At 41.6% G+C, this 17,766-nt stretch overlaps 1 pseudogene; it reads left to right on the top strand.

Annotated features, from left to right (window-relative positions):
• The first annotated feature begins 10,243 nt into the window (after positions 1-10,243).
• On the top strand, positions 10,244-10,711 carry LOC109678708 (cytochrome c, somatic pseudogene; annotated as a pseudogene).
• Positions 10,712-17,766: the final 7,055 nt, after the last annotated feature.

The raw sequence follows: 17,766 nt of genomic DNA, 5'->3' as shown, positions 1-17,766 counted from the left end.
CTCACTAAGATGCAGGCATGCAGGGGTTAACATTCTGGCTTACACCAGAGGGGGGAAAAGTAGAAGAAAATGGGAGCCACAGCCTGCAGGAGGAATCTTGGAATTTGAGTAGTTAATGAAATGAACTTCACATATTTCATTCTGTCATAATTGCAATCTGGAATTTAATTCTCTCTTATAATATATGGGTCTAATAACAAATGGACTTTCTATAAATTGCTTTTATACAAAAACAATTTCAAGGGTGCTTTCTTTCTTGTTTTTTCATACAAATGTAAGGCTCTAAGTTAAAAGATTTTATGACTAATTTTCAACAAGTAACAAAAATATATAAAAGGTATTAAGGATATGGTTTTTAAAAAGTAAAATGTAAAAAAAAATTACTTATGGATAAAAAAAAGAAAAGCTTCCCAGAAGGTACATATTAAGTTGTTGCAAAAATATAGATGTTTATGGAAGTGAGTAAGTTGACTTAAATCTACAAGTTACATTAAAGGTTTTGTAAGGTCAAAATTTAATGTACTGATGCTAAACTAAAGCTTAATTCTCTAAGCTGATAACAAGGCCATCTTCAAAATATTGTATTGTTTTTAATAATGCTTACAAAAATTGTCTTAAAATAGTTTTAGTTTCATCAAGATAACTCAGAAATTTTTTTGTGCTGCAGGTTAACCCACAAATTTGTCAAGACAACAAAAGTTTATTAAAACACAGAAAAACAAGAGGCAGCTGAGCACAGGGAGTACTGCTGGACTGATAGAAGGGTTGAGACAGATTTACTTATGTAAACCCAGAATGCACCCTCCAGATAGAATTTTTAAAAACTTAAAAAGGAATACTACACTGAAAGTCAAGAACCCCAGTTTTTATTAGACTCAACAGAATAAAGGTGTTAGTCCTACTCCTTCTACATGTTGGACAGAAGGAAATTTCACCCTGGGATGACCAGATTGGACCTGTTATTTTAGGGGGGTTCCATTGACTACAGGTTGGTGGGAACCTGCTGTATGTCATGAGCCATGTGTTAATGTCAACAATCTGGGATGTGATCCCTTATCAACATCTGAGTCATGATTCTTGGCTACTATGTTTCTTTACTCCATACTTAGTCTCCATAAATATTTGCCTGTGTTCTCTGGTGATTTTTGTTGGGGTTTTAAGTACTAAGGTAACTGAGTTTTGTTCACTTAAGGGTTGGTTTATGTTGGGGTTAACAATAACAGCCATGTTAGGACCAGACCTGCTCCCCCTTGCAGATGGCTTACCTTTATTTCCCTGGATAGATGCCAAAGACAGTTGAGCAGACAGTGACCTAACTACAATTTATCTATCTTGGTTGCCCAGCAACAGTATCCCTTAGTGACCTTCCTGGTACTTTTCCACTAGTCCCCTATATGTAGCCCAAGCCTGTGTATGTCAATGGGTTCTAGCTCTCTTGCTGGGGTCTCCCCCACAGGGATCCTGCCTAAACAATAAAGCCTGTGTTGGTGTTTGAGCCATCTCTCTGCCTCTTCCATGTCTCTTATTTTCTAACAGTTTATATAAAACTTTCTAGACAACCTCATGGTTAAACAACTGTTGTCTTGGGTGATTCTAATACAATTGGTGCCCTATATGTGTCTGTGACTGGGCTATTTGGGCTTACTAAAACTGTTCTTTGCCCCCAAGAACTGACAAAAATCTAAGGTTTTACTTCAAAAAACAACTAAACTAATATATATAACCTCTATAAAATTGTGATGTGGTTGCTGGTTCCTATATATTAAATATATTTATGTTATTCAAGTATATCAAGCCTTCTAAAATACAAAACTTAGGTAAACATGGTAACAAAAAGTTAGTGGTAATGATATACTGTTCTGTTAGTTGCTAAATCGTCCATCAAAATTTTAACCACGACTCTTAAGTTTTTGTCATTATAGTTCTGATCCTTCAGGGGCATTTACAATCAAGTCCACAAAAATGACTCCAGTAACTACTTATGGGTCAATCAGGTTAACTTTTTGGACATCTGCTTTTGTTTTGTCCTTGTCTAGAAGCCTAAGAGCCACTCCTTCTAAGCCTCTTTGTTGCTTCAACTTGGACAAAAGGGTCTAGTTGCCACTGACTCCCACCTGATCTGTTTGTTATCCCCACTTGCCCCACCCCCTGCATGTGGGACCAAAACCAACCAAACAAACAAAATCCAGAAAAGAGCAAATCCTCACAATGAAGAAAAAAACAAGCAATCAAGAAAGATCTTCTCTCTACGGCCATATCACCCTGAGTACCCCTGATCTCATCTGATCTCATCAGCTAAGCAGGGTCGGGCCTGGTTAGTACTTGAATGGGAGACAGACCTTCAGAGGAGCCTGCTCAGAGACACGCAGTTTGGAGACAAGGGGGGAATGCCATCAAATTTCCCATGGAGTCACTGGAGCCAGACCTCTCAAAAATAACCAAGGCCGAGAGGAATGAGGAAATGGTTCTTATGAATGTGTGGCTATCGGGTATTGAAGCCCTTCCAGACACAAACTCATATTTTTAGACAAGGTCTTCTACTTAAATAGAGACAAAATAACTATTTTTACTGGCTCTACACATGTCCTTTGATACTTAAAGATGGTGGTGTTAACTTTTTTTTAAAAAGAACAACGTGTTTTCTTGGACATACATACAGATAATATTGTTGCCATGGTAATTCTACTCAGTAAAAAAAATTGTCTGGGTAATATAAATAAAATGTCCACCCATTAAAACCCCATTCGAGGGGCCCTTTTGTTGTTATCTTGTCTACTCCCACCGGGGTTAAAGTGGCAGAGACTGCTCCTTGGATCCACCACAGTTGAGTCAAGCCAGCTTCTCTAGAGTGGGAGTGCATCCCTGATCAGATTCACCATGCAGGATCACCCTCCAGAACCTGAGCACCCTCCCTTGATAGGACTCTGCTTCCCAGGAAACAACGGGGCACCAAGAACAACGGGATGACAGCCCTGCTCTAGTCACCACCACCCCTTTCCCCGGAAAGCTGACTAGTGTACACACAGCAGAAGCTTGGGGCTGTTTTTCACCCCAGTTATGTCACTGTAATGCATTGTCACCCCTTGTCTGTATCTGCTGCTGTAGTTCTCACCCCAGTCTTCGCCATAGGCTTGGCAGAAACTGCCCCCGCTGATTGATCTCATGGTGAAAGGTTTTTATAGCTCTCTTCTATCTCTTTTGGGCAGGATGCATAATTACTATTTATTACTACTGATCTGGTTTAACAAAGGACAAAATATGCAGCCCTCCTTCACAAGGGGAAAGCTGCCCCTAACTACACCAGTGGTACCTGTAAGCTTGTAAATTTCACTGTGCTTAAGCCATCTGGTTAAACACGGCAAAAGTAATTGATAGAAAAATAGATAAAAAGGGTCTTCACCCTGAGAGTCTGATACACCTCAAATTAGAAACTGTTACCCAAGACAGTTCCTCATACCAAGTTTTTCACTCCTTTTATGAGGAAATGCGGAAGGAATTTTCCATCTCTGCCAAAGCTAAAAACTTGCTCCTCTCACTGGTTGAGTCTATATATGCTCAATCACATCCTCAGGCTGCAGGCCGTTTTTGAAATTATAACTAATGAAACTGCAAGCACCATCAGTTTGCTGACAAAACAAAGCACTAAGATGCACAATACCATCTATCACAACTGCTTGGATTTAGACTATTTGCTTGCTTCTGAAAAAGAAGTTTGTAAGAAAATTTAACCCAAACAACTGCTGCTTACAAATTAATGATTTTAAAAGGTTGTAAAAGAGATCACAGACAGAACAAAAAAGCTTGTCCATGTCCCTGTCTAGGCTTGGAGAGGATGGGATCCCGTGACCTGTCTGGAGGCTGGTTTTCTGCTTTAGTTGGATTCAAAACCCTGATAGGGACAATGGGCCTAATCCCAGGGGCATGCTTAATATTGGCCAGCCTGGTTCCCCTGGTGCTGTGGCTTATCAAGACTATTATAAATGCCGTTACAGAAAGAAATCAGCCACACATGTAATAATACTATAAAAATACAAACCCCAAATAAAGATGATGCTCTTTGACCATAAGTGGGTCAAATGTAGCAGGGAGGAGGATCAGAAGAAAACAGTCTAGGCCTGAGTCCTGAGAAAGTAGCAGGGAGGTAGGGATGGCATAGCAGAGAGATAAAACCTGAGAAATCTGAACATGAGGAACGTCATGTAGCACTAGGGACGGGAAAGTCACATAACATTGGGATAAAGTAGCCAGTAAAATTAAATATAACCATCTATGGGCTAGACCTTGCTTTTTGCTTCTGTTACCTGCTTGCAAGTTCATATAAGGTGAGACCCCTTTGTTCTCAGAGCTCCGCCTTTGGATATGAGTCCGCTGAGTCTGTGCTGGCACAGTAAAATGTTGTTTCTTGATAATTGCCTCAAGAGTCCCGTATCTCAGCCAGCAAACTCCCGCAACACAGGTGCATGCTACACATATCAGCATATATTTCAAAAGTGGTGGCCCACTCTGTAATCCCAGCACTTAGAAGGCTGAGGGAAAAAAAGGATTATTAATTCAAGGCCAACCTGGGCTACCTAATGAGACTCTGGCCCCCAAAACTGAGGCCTGCAGGTGTATACAGCATGCACAAATGCTTGCATAGCACGTGCAAAGCCCTGGTGTCAAGCCTTGGTCCTACTAAAAAATTAAAATTAATTCTCAGTTGGGCAGTGTAATCCTAGCTACTTGAGAAGAAGAAAGCAAGAGGATCTAGGATCAAGACAAGCCCAGGCAAAAGCAAGATTCTATTTCAAAAATACCCAACACTAAGAAAAAGGACTGAAAGTTGGGTAAAGAGGTAAGTGCCTGCCTAGCAAGCATGAGGCACTGAGTTTCAATTCCAGTACTGCAAAAAATTAATAATTAATTAATGGAAGTTCTTAATTTTCCACTCTTAGGAATGTACTTTAGTGTAAAGAATTCCATGAATTGTGTGTAGTGAAAATCAGTTTGAGTTACCAATTTATAGCAAACTAAAGTCAAAAGAAGAAATTATAACACATTTAATCAGAGATCTAATTAGCTCTATTTGCAATTCATGGATGGGGCAGCCTCCATACTACAAGGTAAGATGAGCACTCCCACCTGGCCATGGCTATAGAAGCTACAAGGGGCAACAAGGAAACAGACCAATGGGGAGAGTTAGAGTTGATTATGAGGCAGTTGGCATGAGTGACTCCATTTTTGTTTGGTCTGTTCTGCTGGGGTCTAGAGCAGGAACTAGGTCCAAAACTGTATTCTCACATGTTAAATCTAATAGTAATAGCAAATGGTCTACTAAGAGTACTTTCCTGTGAGCCTACCTATGTGCAGTTCTGAAGATAAATACAACACAGGATTGAGCCTGGAAATTTAAAAGTGATGCCGTGGTCTGAAAAGATTTTTCATACAGTAGTGGCCTGGAATAACACAGAGGGTGATAAGAAGTAAATGAGATCTTTCCAAAAGAAGAATCATAGAACAGATTCCTAAGAAACACGCCCTGAGATAGAGATTATCATAGACGGATTCCTGAGAAGCATGGGTTGAGATATTAATATTGTGGAATTGATTTACTGAAGGAAGCTGCCAGGAGAAGGACATGCGGAGACAACGAGGGGGAAGAAGGGGAGAGCTGAAATTGAACCATGATGACCTTTAGTCTGACCACAGAGAGAACCACAGGGACTGGAAGAGCACACGGAGCTGGTCCTTTCTTGGGGAAAGATGGCCCTTTGTGCCCCACATCAGTAAGTCATTGCTCCATCCTGCCAAATAGGTTGAGGGATGCGAGGGACAGCATGGCCTCCCTGCTGGAATGACCTCTGCTTGACCTATACACTTCCCATGAGCACATCAAATAGCAAAACAAAAACAAAACTACAACAAGAAGACAGTGCTGACAATTTAAAATGGTTGAGATAAAACTTTAAAGAGCAACTAATGGAGGGTGAATGAAGGAGATTACAGTGAGAGAATATGGCAGGTGGACAAATCTGAAATAGAACAAAGAAACCTCTTACAATTGATTTAAGTGTGGTGGGGAGAGGAGGATGGGCGGGAGGGTGGGGTGAGCTAATCAATGTAAAATAAGAGCCTATTTGAAATTGTCACAATGAATCCCCTTTGTACAAAAAAATGTATCCTCATAAAAGTAAAAAAAATAGTGCTAATAATTTGTACTATTTTTGAAAAACACTGATATGGATGGACCATATCAAAATAAGCACCAATTAAATTTTAAGACTTTTTAAAAAATGAAAATAACAACAAAAAGCCCACAAACCAGTTGCATGAAGATAGTCCATAAGTCCTGGCCACATTTCATGGCCTTTAACTATGTTTTGAAGTCTATCGTGATGAGTAGCTGCTTTTCTCTTTTAGTGTAAAGACTCAGCACTGTTCTTGTGAAGGCGCTGACTTCACCTCGGATTCTAGAACAGCAAAGCTGGCAGGTGGATCATCTCACATGGACACTGCTGCCCTACCTAAAGATTGAGTCCATGGTGACCACTGGAGCTGCCCTGTGAGCAGGAGCAGTCATCTCACGGTGGATTTTAGACCCACTCACCCCTCTCTGTTTCCCTGTTTCTCATGCACCTCATCCTTCGTCAGTAACTATTCTGTGCATCACAGTCTCAGTCAGCACAGGAGGCAGGATTAGGACAGTCTGATTCTGACACCCCATTCTTTCTCACCCTGCTGGGAGGGGCTTGGAAATAGGTGAGAAGCAAGAGGGCGGGGCTACCAGGGATCCTTTATATGGTGCAGCTCCTGGAGACCCAGAAGAATAGACCCAGTGTCAAAGAGCCACAAGAGAGACACAGCAATGGCAGAAAAACAGGAGAGTTGAAAAGGGACTGCAATGACCTTGGCCCATGGCGGTACCATAGTGCATATCTAATTGAGCAGGAGTGTGCCACTGAGGTGCCTGTGAGCTGCACTGCGTGTGGAAGGGGAGGGCAGGTGGAAAGAGAAATGAAAGTGAGGGAGAAGGAGACAGAGAGAGAGAGAGAGAGAGAGAGAGAGAGAGAGAGAGAGAGAGATTGAGAGATTCTATGACTGAGTATTGATCAGGGAGTGTAAATGTCTCCTATTCTGTGTGTGAATTTTCTTCTCTCCCACAGCAATGACAATGTTCAATGTCTGTGGACCTTTCTATGTGTCACTGGCAGAATGTTGGGAGACTTAGAGACTGGGCTTACCTGAAGACCCATCTCTAAGCACTGACAAGAGCAGAATGAATGTGGCTTTAATGTCTCCTCTTGAGAACAGTGGAGGAGGATGAGCTCACACAGTGGGGTGCTGGATCATTAAGCTGGGTCTGTACACAGTGGCTCAGGCTACATGTACCCTACCTGAGATCTCCTAGAAGTGGTGTTGCAGAAAGGGCTCTCCCCTTCTCATAGATAACCCAGTATGGAGCATAAAAATACCAGTGATTACGATTAAGGTTTTACATGTATTACTTTCTATCTCCCTGAGAATACTCTATGAAGTTGGAATTTCTAGTGATCTCCTGTAAACTGAGTCAGGCCCTGCCCAGGTAATGTATCTCTAATCCCACTGCTAGTAAGGATCAGAATCAGGATTTGAATCCAGTTAGCCTGACTCTTCTACAACCCTTCTGCTTTGTCAAGAATACAGGGACCTGGCTTTGGACGGGGGGCAGGAGAGGAGGGTCCTCAGAGCCTGTCCTTCAATCTCTAACCTGCCACACCACTGGCACCACTGGAAACTCTCATAGGAAGAGACCTGTCATCTTGCTCACCCCTCTTATCCACACTTCATTCCCACGGCAGGTCCCATGCACACAGAAAGTGGCCTTGTCCGTTGGTTCTTCAGTGATAATCAAAGGGACACCCTGCATCTCTTTTGCATGAGTTCTCTTTATACATGGGTGGAATGAAATGTGCTTTGGGGCAACCTGTGTCTCAGTGACATTGGAGTGTTTGACTGCAGGTTGGCACCTGTCTTAGACCCCACCAAGCATTAAACATGGTCTGTGGGCAGATATGAGGGACAGTGGGAAGAGATCACTCCATGGGTTGGGGCTGTGGCTCTTTATCAAAGGGCATGCACTTTTCAGGGGATGGATCACCCATCAGTCAATGACTGATGCTAAGTTTTAGTTTTGGTCTAAGTAAGAAACAGAGCACTTCACTGCCCTGCTTCATTGGACAAAGACTATAGTATCATCCAGGAAGGCCTTCCTTGCACTGTGAAGAGTAACTTAGGAAGAATTTGTTTTTGATCTAATGTGTGTGTCACCACAAGAAAGGGTCCTGCCAACACATCATGTGATTTGCCCAGCAGAAATGACCCCGAATTGCAAGTGGATTTCCATATCAGCCCCGATGAGAAGTCTGACATCGCCTTCCATTTCCGAGTCTACTTTGGGCGTCTTGTGGTCATGAACACTCGTCAGAGTGGAAAGTGGGAAAATGAGGTGAAATCTTCCACAATGCCCTTTGAGGATGGCAAGCCATTTGACCTGCACCTCTTGGTGCTGCACAATGAGTACCAGGTGAGTGACCCTGGGAATGGCCCCTACTCAGCATCTATGGGATCCCAAAGGAGGACACTGCTCACCTGGCCTGGCTGCAAAAGCCCTGTGGAGTCCATCTTTCAGAAGTACTGGCTTTTAGTTCCAGAGCACCTTCTGCTCATCACCATCCTCAGTTCTTTCCCCAAATCTGAACAGGGTCAAGGTCAAGGTCAACTCACAGGCAACTTGACCTAAGGTCAAAAATTTCTTCTGTCTTCACCCACAGCTTTTCTTCCTTCTTATTTTGTTAAATAAATATCCAAGTATCTAAATAATTAAAACTGCATTTGAAAAGTTATCTTAATCAGCCTAAACTTAAGGCTTCCTGTCACCTCTGAACACCAATCCCTTTCCCAATAACAACTATTTTTGGCTGATTTGCCTCCTTCTAGAAATAACCTGTACTTATACAAGCACTGTATGTATAAATACATATAAATATAAATAACATAAATATTTATATGTTTTCATTTTTAAAATAAATGATAGTATCAATTTCTCTTTACATTACAACTTGGGAGCTAGAGGTTTTTGTTGTCAAATAATGAATCTTGCCAGGCACTGGTGGATCATATCTATAATCATAGTTGATCAGGAGGATGACAGTTTTCAGCCAGCCCCAGACAAATACTTGTATTGTAATGTCACCCTGTAGCCAATAAACACGTCTAGGTACTACTTGTCATTTAAAAATGAATACATGGGGTTCAGTATGGTGGCTTATTTCTGTAATCCCAGCACTGCGGAGGTTGAAGCAGGATTGAGATTTGGAGGTCAGGCTGGGCTACAGCCTATAGATACACCCAGTCTCAAAATAAAGAAATAAACAAAATTTAAAATATATGTAATTTTATAAAAACTGTATCTTAGAAAATTATTGTGACCCATTTTCCCTCCTATAGGTCATAGTAAACAGGCAATACTGTTACAGCTTTGCCCATCGAATCCAGCCAAGCTCTGTGCAGATGGTTCAGGTGTGGAGAGACATCCGCCTGACCTCCGTGGATGTCGTCTAGATAAAGTGACCACTCTCCCCTCTGTGAGGACACCCTCGCTCTAGACGACCATGGGATTCCCAGAGCCTCTAACAGAACACTTCCTTCTCACCCCTGCTACACAAGGTCATTAAAGTTAAACCTCTACCAAACTTCATAAGAGTTTGTTTTTGCCTTAGAGGGGAATAAAGTAAGTGTCATCACCAAGATGGCTGTGGGAGTTCCATGGGGGAGATTAAGTAATCAAAGAGGAAAAATCTTCTGCAATGTAAGGAGTGAGTCACAAGCTCACTGAACTGTCTGAACATAGCAAGGACATCCTTATATTGGACTTATCACATGTCAGATGCTCTCAGCCAAAATCCTAACCCTGTTGCAAATGACTGAACTGAAATTTTAGACATCTGTCCACACCCAGAGCTGTAATTGTAAATTGAGGAAAATCAGATAGAATTCATTAATTTGCTCGTTTGAAGGATGTTCATATGTGTCACCAGTAGACCTGGCTGGAGGAGTTGAAGACAGGACATGACAAAGTTAGCATTTGAAATTCTTGTCAGGCATGGTGATTTATGCCTGCAATCCCAGGACTTGGGAGGCTGAAGCAGGAGAATCATGAGTTTGAGGGTACCTTGGGATACATAAAGACCTGCTCTCTTAAAAAAAAAGGAAGAAAGAGAGAGAGCGGGGCGTCCAGCTTTCGAGACATTTCCTTTGTCGTGATAGTGACAAAAGAGCGAATTAAAGATGGGTGATGTTGAAAAAGGCAAGAAGATTTTTGTTCAGAAGTGTGCCCAGTGCCACACAGTGGAAAAGGGAGGCAAGCACAAGACTGGGCCAAATCTCCATGGTCTGTTTGGGCACAAGACAGGTCAGGCCCCTGGGTTTTCTTACACAGATGCCAACAAGAACAAAGGTATCACCTGGGGAGAGGATACACTGATGGAGTATTTGGAGAATCCCAAAAAGTACATCCCTGTAACAAAAATGATCTTTGCTGGCATTAAGAAGAAGGGAGAAAGGGCAGACTTGATAGCTTATCTCAAAAAGGCTACCAATGAGTAATACCCACTGCCTTATTTATTACAAAACAGAAATGTCACATGGCTTTTTATGTGTACCATAATTTAATCTTACAACACCAGAATTCAAATCATGAATGGCTGACAGAATATTTTTGTTGGACAGTCCTGATTTAAGCAAAATTGGCTTGTAGTTAAGTAAATGTGTCTTTTTTTCAAAAGCAATTCCAGTTAAGTAAATATTGTCACTGTTTCCCCTTTCTAAAGATATGATTGGACTTAATTAGTAATATTCAGCCTTTCACAGATGGGGAACACCATCTCAAAACCTAGTAACAATTGGTTTTATATTTACATTTATATAGTTGGTTGTGTGATGTTTAAATACTGGGGGGTTCCCTTCACTATCTCAAAACCAGGCAAAAACTCACTATGTTTCAGTTTGTGATCATTTGCCTGTTAAAGGCAATATTGAAGATAAGGAAGCAATGTCTGTATTTTGGTCTTGACTACTACCAATTTAAGTAGAATTCCCTGTATTTAAAATGCTGCCTTTTACTTGCTAAAAGGCATTTTAGTGTGGTTTATGTATAATATCAAATAAAGAATATTTAAATTTAAAAAAAAAGAAAGAAAGAAAAGGAGAAAAAGGATAAGGAGAGGGGGAAGGAGGAAGAGGAACAGGAAGAGGAAGAAGATAAGACAAAAAAGAAGGCCGAGGAGGAGTGGGAGGAGGAGAGGTGGGAGGAGGAGGAGAAGAAATTTTCAGTGAATGCCATAGAAAACCACAGAATTTCAATGACCACAAAGAATAGTGCCCCACTTTTTCTGTCTTTCAAAAACAATTGCAAGATTTTACCAACTTCTGAGTGACAGAGTGGTTCAGGTGGTAGAGCGCCTGACTAGCACATGTGGCCTCTTATGGTGCACAGCCCCTGGGAGGCATCTGTAACTCAAATCCTGTCCAGAAGAGGGACATTTGCAAACAGCATCATGGGTTGAGTCTAGTCTACTCAAAACATAACTCAGGGATTTATCTTTTCCTCATTGCTGTGTTTCCCATGCTTTCCTTGAATTTCCCCAAACCCAAAAACCAATGGAAAAAAGAGTCATCAGCAAAATGATGTAAGCAGGGCAGGTGGGGAGGACGCCCCGCCTCTCCTCTTGCACACAGGTCTGGAATCTACGTGGTAATTAGTTGTCTCCAGGAGAAGATGAGATATGCATTGAGGGGCTCCTGTGCCTGTGCAGATGAGGAAACACCCCACTGCACAAGGCGGGAAAATGAGGCAGTCTTGACCTGGACCCTGCCATAGGCTCAGGATCCCAAGACCATCTTCTCCCTGAGGGAGGAGCATTGGGGTCTCAGCCCCACCTCTAAGGTTCCCATGGTGGTCTCTTCATTTTCCTTTCTCCAGGAGTGCAAGGGACAAGGCACACACTAGCATCCCATGACCACGGAAGAAAGAAGCAGTATTACAGGGGTTTTTAAGCACTTCTTGGGGCTTCTCCCCAGGATCAGGACAAATAATGGTTTAAAATTCAGAGATTTGAGTTTCTCCAGCGAAGGGTTTTTACTACACTTTCCACACTGACGTTCATGGCCAACTTCTTAATTTACACAAGTTATTGAGTTACCTGGGCATAGACCAGACTGTAGACTTCTGAGGTCCTAAGCAGGTGTGGGCTACTTCCCAAGCTTTCTACCCTGCCCCACTAGGGAATAAACACAGGTCCAAAGGGCTTGGTGTGTGGGCACCTGCCTGTGGACCAGCCATGGGGGAGGCAGAGGTAGAAGAATCTCAGTCCAAGGCAGGCCCTGGGCAAAAGCAGGAGACCCTACTTGAAAAAATACACTAAGCCAAAAGGGGTGTGGTTTGGTTCAAGTGGTAGAGGGCAAGCCTAACAATGCAATGTCCTGAATTCAGTCCCTAATACTGTAAGCAAAACCAACCAACCAAACAACATATAAAACCAAACAAAACAAAGAATAGGTCCATTGATTACTCCTGGAAGCCGTGGTGCACAGTGTCCCAATGTGCTCTTACCTGAGAGTCTGTATCCTAAACACTTAGATCTCAAGGTGGAGGGCTAGGTACAAGTGGGTCTCCTTACATCCCAGACCAAATAGATACTAGGAACAGCAATCAGACAAGAAAAAGGAATAAGGAAACCTCTCTTTATCTGCAAATGATACGATCCTGTATCTGAAACCCCCAAAGTGTCCAAAGTGCTAGATTAATAAATGAATCCACTAAAGTTGCAGGATACAAAATAAGGCATCAAGCTACCCAGGAGACACATCCACCAGCACTGCATAGAGGGGATGAACCACAGGCCTCTTTCTCCTTGGTGGGGTTTGCCGTCCCTCTTCAAGCTGCTGCTTGATAGTCAGGCTTGTGACTCTCCTACCTCTGGGAGATGACACAACAAACAGTGGACCTGGGAGTCAGACTGATGGTACGGATGTGAGAATCAACTAAAGTCAGGTCTTTTCGGTCAAAGGGGTTCATGAACACTATATTATCATTGTACAGATGTCAGCTTAACTTCCCCCAAATTGTACCCTATGTGTGTTGTGAGATGTCACTTAACCAAATAAATTCCTGTTTTAAACAAAAGGCGGTTCTTCTTAGCTGAGCAAGTTCATTTGATCACCAGGTGTCCAAGTTTCAGAAACTGCTTGCTTACTTGTTCAGGTAAATCTTTGCTCTTCCTGCACCAAGGTCACTTGCCCCACCCGAAATCCATTCAGTCAAGGTGAGGGGCAGCTTGCATTAGAGATCAACCCTCAGCAGACTTCCCACCCAGTGTGCTTGCTAACAGGACTCTGTCCGTGGCACCTCTTCTGCAGAAGTCAATTTTGCCTTGCCTATTGACACCTGAGTTCTGTCATCTCTCTCATGACACCCAATATCCCAAATTAATTTCTAACAATGATCAAGGAAAAGGCAAGGCCTGTACACTGTTGGAATGTGGTGAGCACAGCCATAGTGGATAACAGTATGAGGATTCTAAGGACTTTAAAACTGGAACTATCTTGTGACCCAGCAATCCCTCTTCTGGGTGTTTATCTAACCATCAAGAAATAGTCACCTTGTAAAGATGACTTGCTCCACCATGGTCACTGCAGCTTTATTCACAGCAGCCAAGACATGGAAACAAGCTACGTGTCCATCGATGGATAAATGGTTTAAAAATCCTCTAATGCAAATACACAAGGGAATATTATTCACCCCCAACAAAGAATGTGATCTTACTATTTGTCACAACAGAGGCAAACCTAGAAGATTTCATGCTAAGTGAAACAAGCCAGTCACAGAAAGAAAAAGATTCCATGATGTCACTTACATGTGTAATTCTGAAAACTCAAACATACAGAGGTAGAAGACAACACTAGTTAGCAGATATAGTATAGTGGAGGAGGAATGGGGAAGGTGTAGGTCAGTAGGAAATAGCAGATATGTAGAATGAACAAGTACTACACAATCTCACTTATATTCAGAATATAAAAAAAGCCAACATCAAAGTTTGACTCCTTGTGTTTTTTTGCTGACACTGGGTTTGAACTCAGCGCTTGCTAGGAAAGTGCTCTACCACTTGAGCCAATCCTCCAATCTTTTTTCATGATTGGTTTTGTAAAGATAGGGGATTTTGAACTATTTGCATTGAACGGCAAATCCATCTCACCTTGTCTCATGAGTTGCTAGGAAGCCTGACTTCTCTAAGTGGCTGGGGTGGGGTGGGAAGGGGAGCTGTTGAACAAAGGGTACACAGTTTCAGTTAAGCAGGAGGCATGAGTTCTACTGATATATTGCACAGCGTCATGACTACAGTTAGTAATCATGTCTTGCATATTTCAGTTGCTAAAAGAGTAAATTTCAAATGTTCTCCTATCACAGAGAAATGTTGAGTATGTGAGGTGGAAATGTTGAGAAGCCAGACTCATTCATTCCCCAAAGCACATAACACCCCATCATGCCCCATATATGGCAATACTATTGCCAATGACAATAACAAACATGACAAACATACTGAAATCTAAAATCGGATAGTTATCAAGCACCTTTAGATTTATTAGAAGAAACCAGCCAGTTATGCTTGGGTCCCAGCTTGGCTCCAGTTCAATTTAGTTCCATGAAAACATCTCAGTGAAAGTGAGTATAATGCAGAGATTTCTGCTTCCCAAGGGCTATCTTCCATCTCTTTACTTTGAATTTTACCAAGCATTTAAGGAGAATATCAATTCTTCAAAATCTCTTCAAAAACTAGAAAAGGAGATGACATTACTCAGTTCACTCTATGCAGTCAGTCTTACGTGCATATGAAATGTTGACAGAAAACTACAGTCTGAAATCCCTCATGAGCACAGACAGCTCACAGTTCTGAAGGTCATGTGAAGGTATCAGCTTGGCTTTGGAGAGGACTTCATAATGGATGGTACATATGAGAGTTTTTAGGAGCAAAAAAGACATCAGGAGACAGGAGGTCAGAAAGAAATACGGGGGTCCAGTTCACTGTTATAAGAACTAGCTCTCTTGAGAACTAACTCAGGATCCCAGGAGAACTAATTTAATCCCTTCTGTGAGCAGTTCCTACTAGGTTATTCCACTAGGCCCTGTGTCTTAAAGATCCCACAACCACACTAAGGACTCTGACCCTAGTCAGACCTCAAACTTTTGAGGGACAACCACATCCAAAGTAGCAAATGGTATTAGAAACCAAGATCTGGGTGCTATGTGTGCTCATTGCTACTAGCATGTCATTGTCTCTAGGTCCTGTCAGCTGATAGAGAAAGAAATATGTGCAAATACTGACTTATATACACACATCTATATGGAATATCTTTGTCTATATTAATATAAACATGGGGTCACACTGACATCTTCACTCCATTCCATCGCTCCATAATCATCCTAGCCTTCTCCCTAGTAGAAGATCATGGGTTGGATCTTTTACTAGGAGAATAGTTGCTACTGAGGACATCATTTGTAAAATTGGTTTGACTGATTACTACTGTATCAATATTGAACTTGATAATAGTACTTTGCCAATGGAAAGAGAGGTCTTTGTCCAAAAGAAATATTTGTGGAAGTGTTCAGGTCCTAGAGGGAAAGGAGTATGATGTACACAGCTTTTTCTTCAAGGGTTCAAGAAAAGAGAAAAAGAAACATAAAGCAAACAGAGCAAATTACTCTCTGGTGAATCTGAGCAAAGGGAGTTACAAGACATGAAATAATGGCAACTTTTCTATAAATTTCAAATTATTCCTGTATGAAAACATTTTCATTTGTTTTGTTTATTAAAACCCAGGGTAAGGAGTAGTGGTTACGCCTAGATGACCAACTACTCAGGAGGTGGAGGTAGGAGAATCACTGTTTGACACCAGCCTGGGGAAAGTTAGCATGAGACCCTGTTTTAAAAACAAACTAAAAAGAATGAAAGGACTTGGGATATATAGGTCGAGTGCAAGAATGCTTAACCTAGCAAGCTCGAGGCCTTACATTTGATCCCCAGTGCCAAAAAATAAAACAAATCAAAACAAGAAAACAACCACTGACATTGAAACATGGTGACCTCAAGGGAAGAGCAGTTATATGTTTATTCACCCATTCATTGCAGTGGAGTGTGTGGGGATAGAGCCTATGTCAAGGGCCTGGAGGGTAAGCCTTGCTCTATCCTCTACCACTTGGGAATCTTGTCTACCCCATGGTATACTCAATAGACCTGGTAATTTTCTGTTTGTGTGTGTGGCACTGGGATTTGAACTCAGGCCAACTTGAGCCACACCACCAGCCCTTTTTTGTGTTGGGTTTTCTTGAGTTAGGGTCTCAGGAACTATTTGCTGGGGCTGGCTTCAAACTGCAATCATCCTGGTCTCTGCCTCCTGTGTAAATAGGATTACAGGTGTGAGCCACCAGCACCCAGCTGACCTTGGGATGTTTTAAAGATGAATATGCCATAGAGATGACTTCTGTCTTACACAAAATATTCTAATTGTGAGAAAGCAAAGAAAAAATTTTCAATTCCCTTTATGCTACCAATGGAACGGATATTATCAGAGATACAGAGAAAAATCTAAACTAATATTGCCATATCAATTAATCAAATATATCTAACAGTGAATAACATAACACAAAATGAATTAATGCTTTTGCATGAGAAACTCAGGATGGGGGCTAGCAGACTGACTCAGGTGATAGACTCCCCGAAAGTATTATGCCCTGAGTTCAAAACCCAGTACTGGCACACACACACACACACACACACACACACACACACACACACACACCAAATAAAAAAGAAATGCAGGATGGGTAGGTACCTCAGAAGTTACCTACAAGCTGGGTGTGGTGGTTCATACCTGTAATCAGGCACTGGGGAGGCTTAGGTAGGAGGATTGAGAAGAGGAGACCAGCCTGGGCTACATGGTAAGACCTTGTCTCAGCAAATATTAATCTTATATATTCTATGAAGACAGACAACATTTATCTCAAAACACCTCTGAGATTCAGCGTTGTCCGTGACCTTTTTAAACCTCGGCAGACAGAAGTGAAAGCAAAATTTCTTATTGTAACGTTTATTTAATGAATAAATCACTTTGGTATCACTTACCATAGTTCACCACTGTTCTAGTATTATGTAATTATTAACTCAGCTATCTACAAAAATACAGCAGCACACTTAGTAAGAAAACTTTGGTCAACTTTTTTGATTATTAAATGCTATTCAATGAAAGTCAAAATCAAAACATTTTAAAAAGTTAAATTACTGTACAAAATTTGGAAGAAATGAAAACTGTAGTTCTTGCCACTAATTACAGTTTATGTATAAACCTAGTAAAATCAAAAGCCAAGCTATCACAGTGTGGATTTGTGTAAATTTATAAATACAAAATAATTATGATGCTGGGTGCCGGTGGCTCACACCTGTAATCCTCGCTACTCAGGAGGCAGACATCAGAAGGATCTCAAGTCAAAGCCATTCCTGGGCAAATAGTCCTCAAGACCCTATCTTGGAAAAAAAGCCATCATACAATGGGCTGGTGGAGTGGCTCAAGGTTTATGCCCTAATTTCGAACCACAGTACCACAAAACAAAGAAAATAATTAGGACACTATATTGCATGTCTCTACAATACTTAGATTTTTCATTAAAAACTTCTTCCAAGTCGGGTGCCCATGACT

This window comes from Castor canadensis, chromosome 16 (assembly GCF_047511655.1).
Source record: "Castor canadensis chromosome 16, mCasCan1.hap1v2, whole genome shotgun sequence".
Classification (NCBI taxonomy): Eukaryota; Metazoa; Chordata; class Mammalia; order Rodentia; family Castoridae; genus Castor; species Castor canadensis.
Note: the sequence above shows the minus strand (reverse complement) of the source record. Positions and strands in the feature narration are given on the sequence as shown.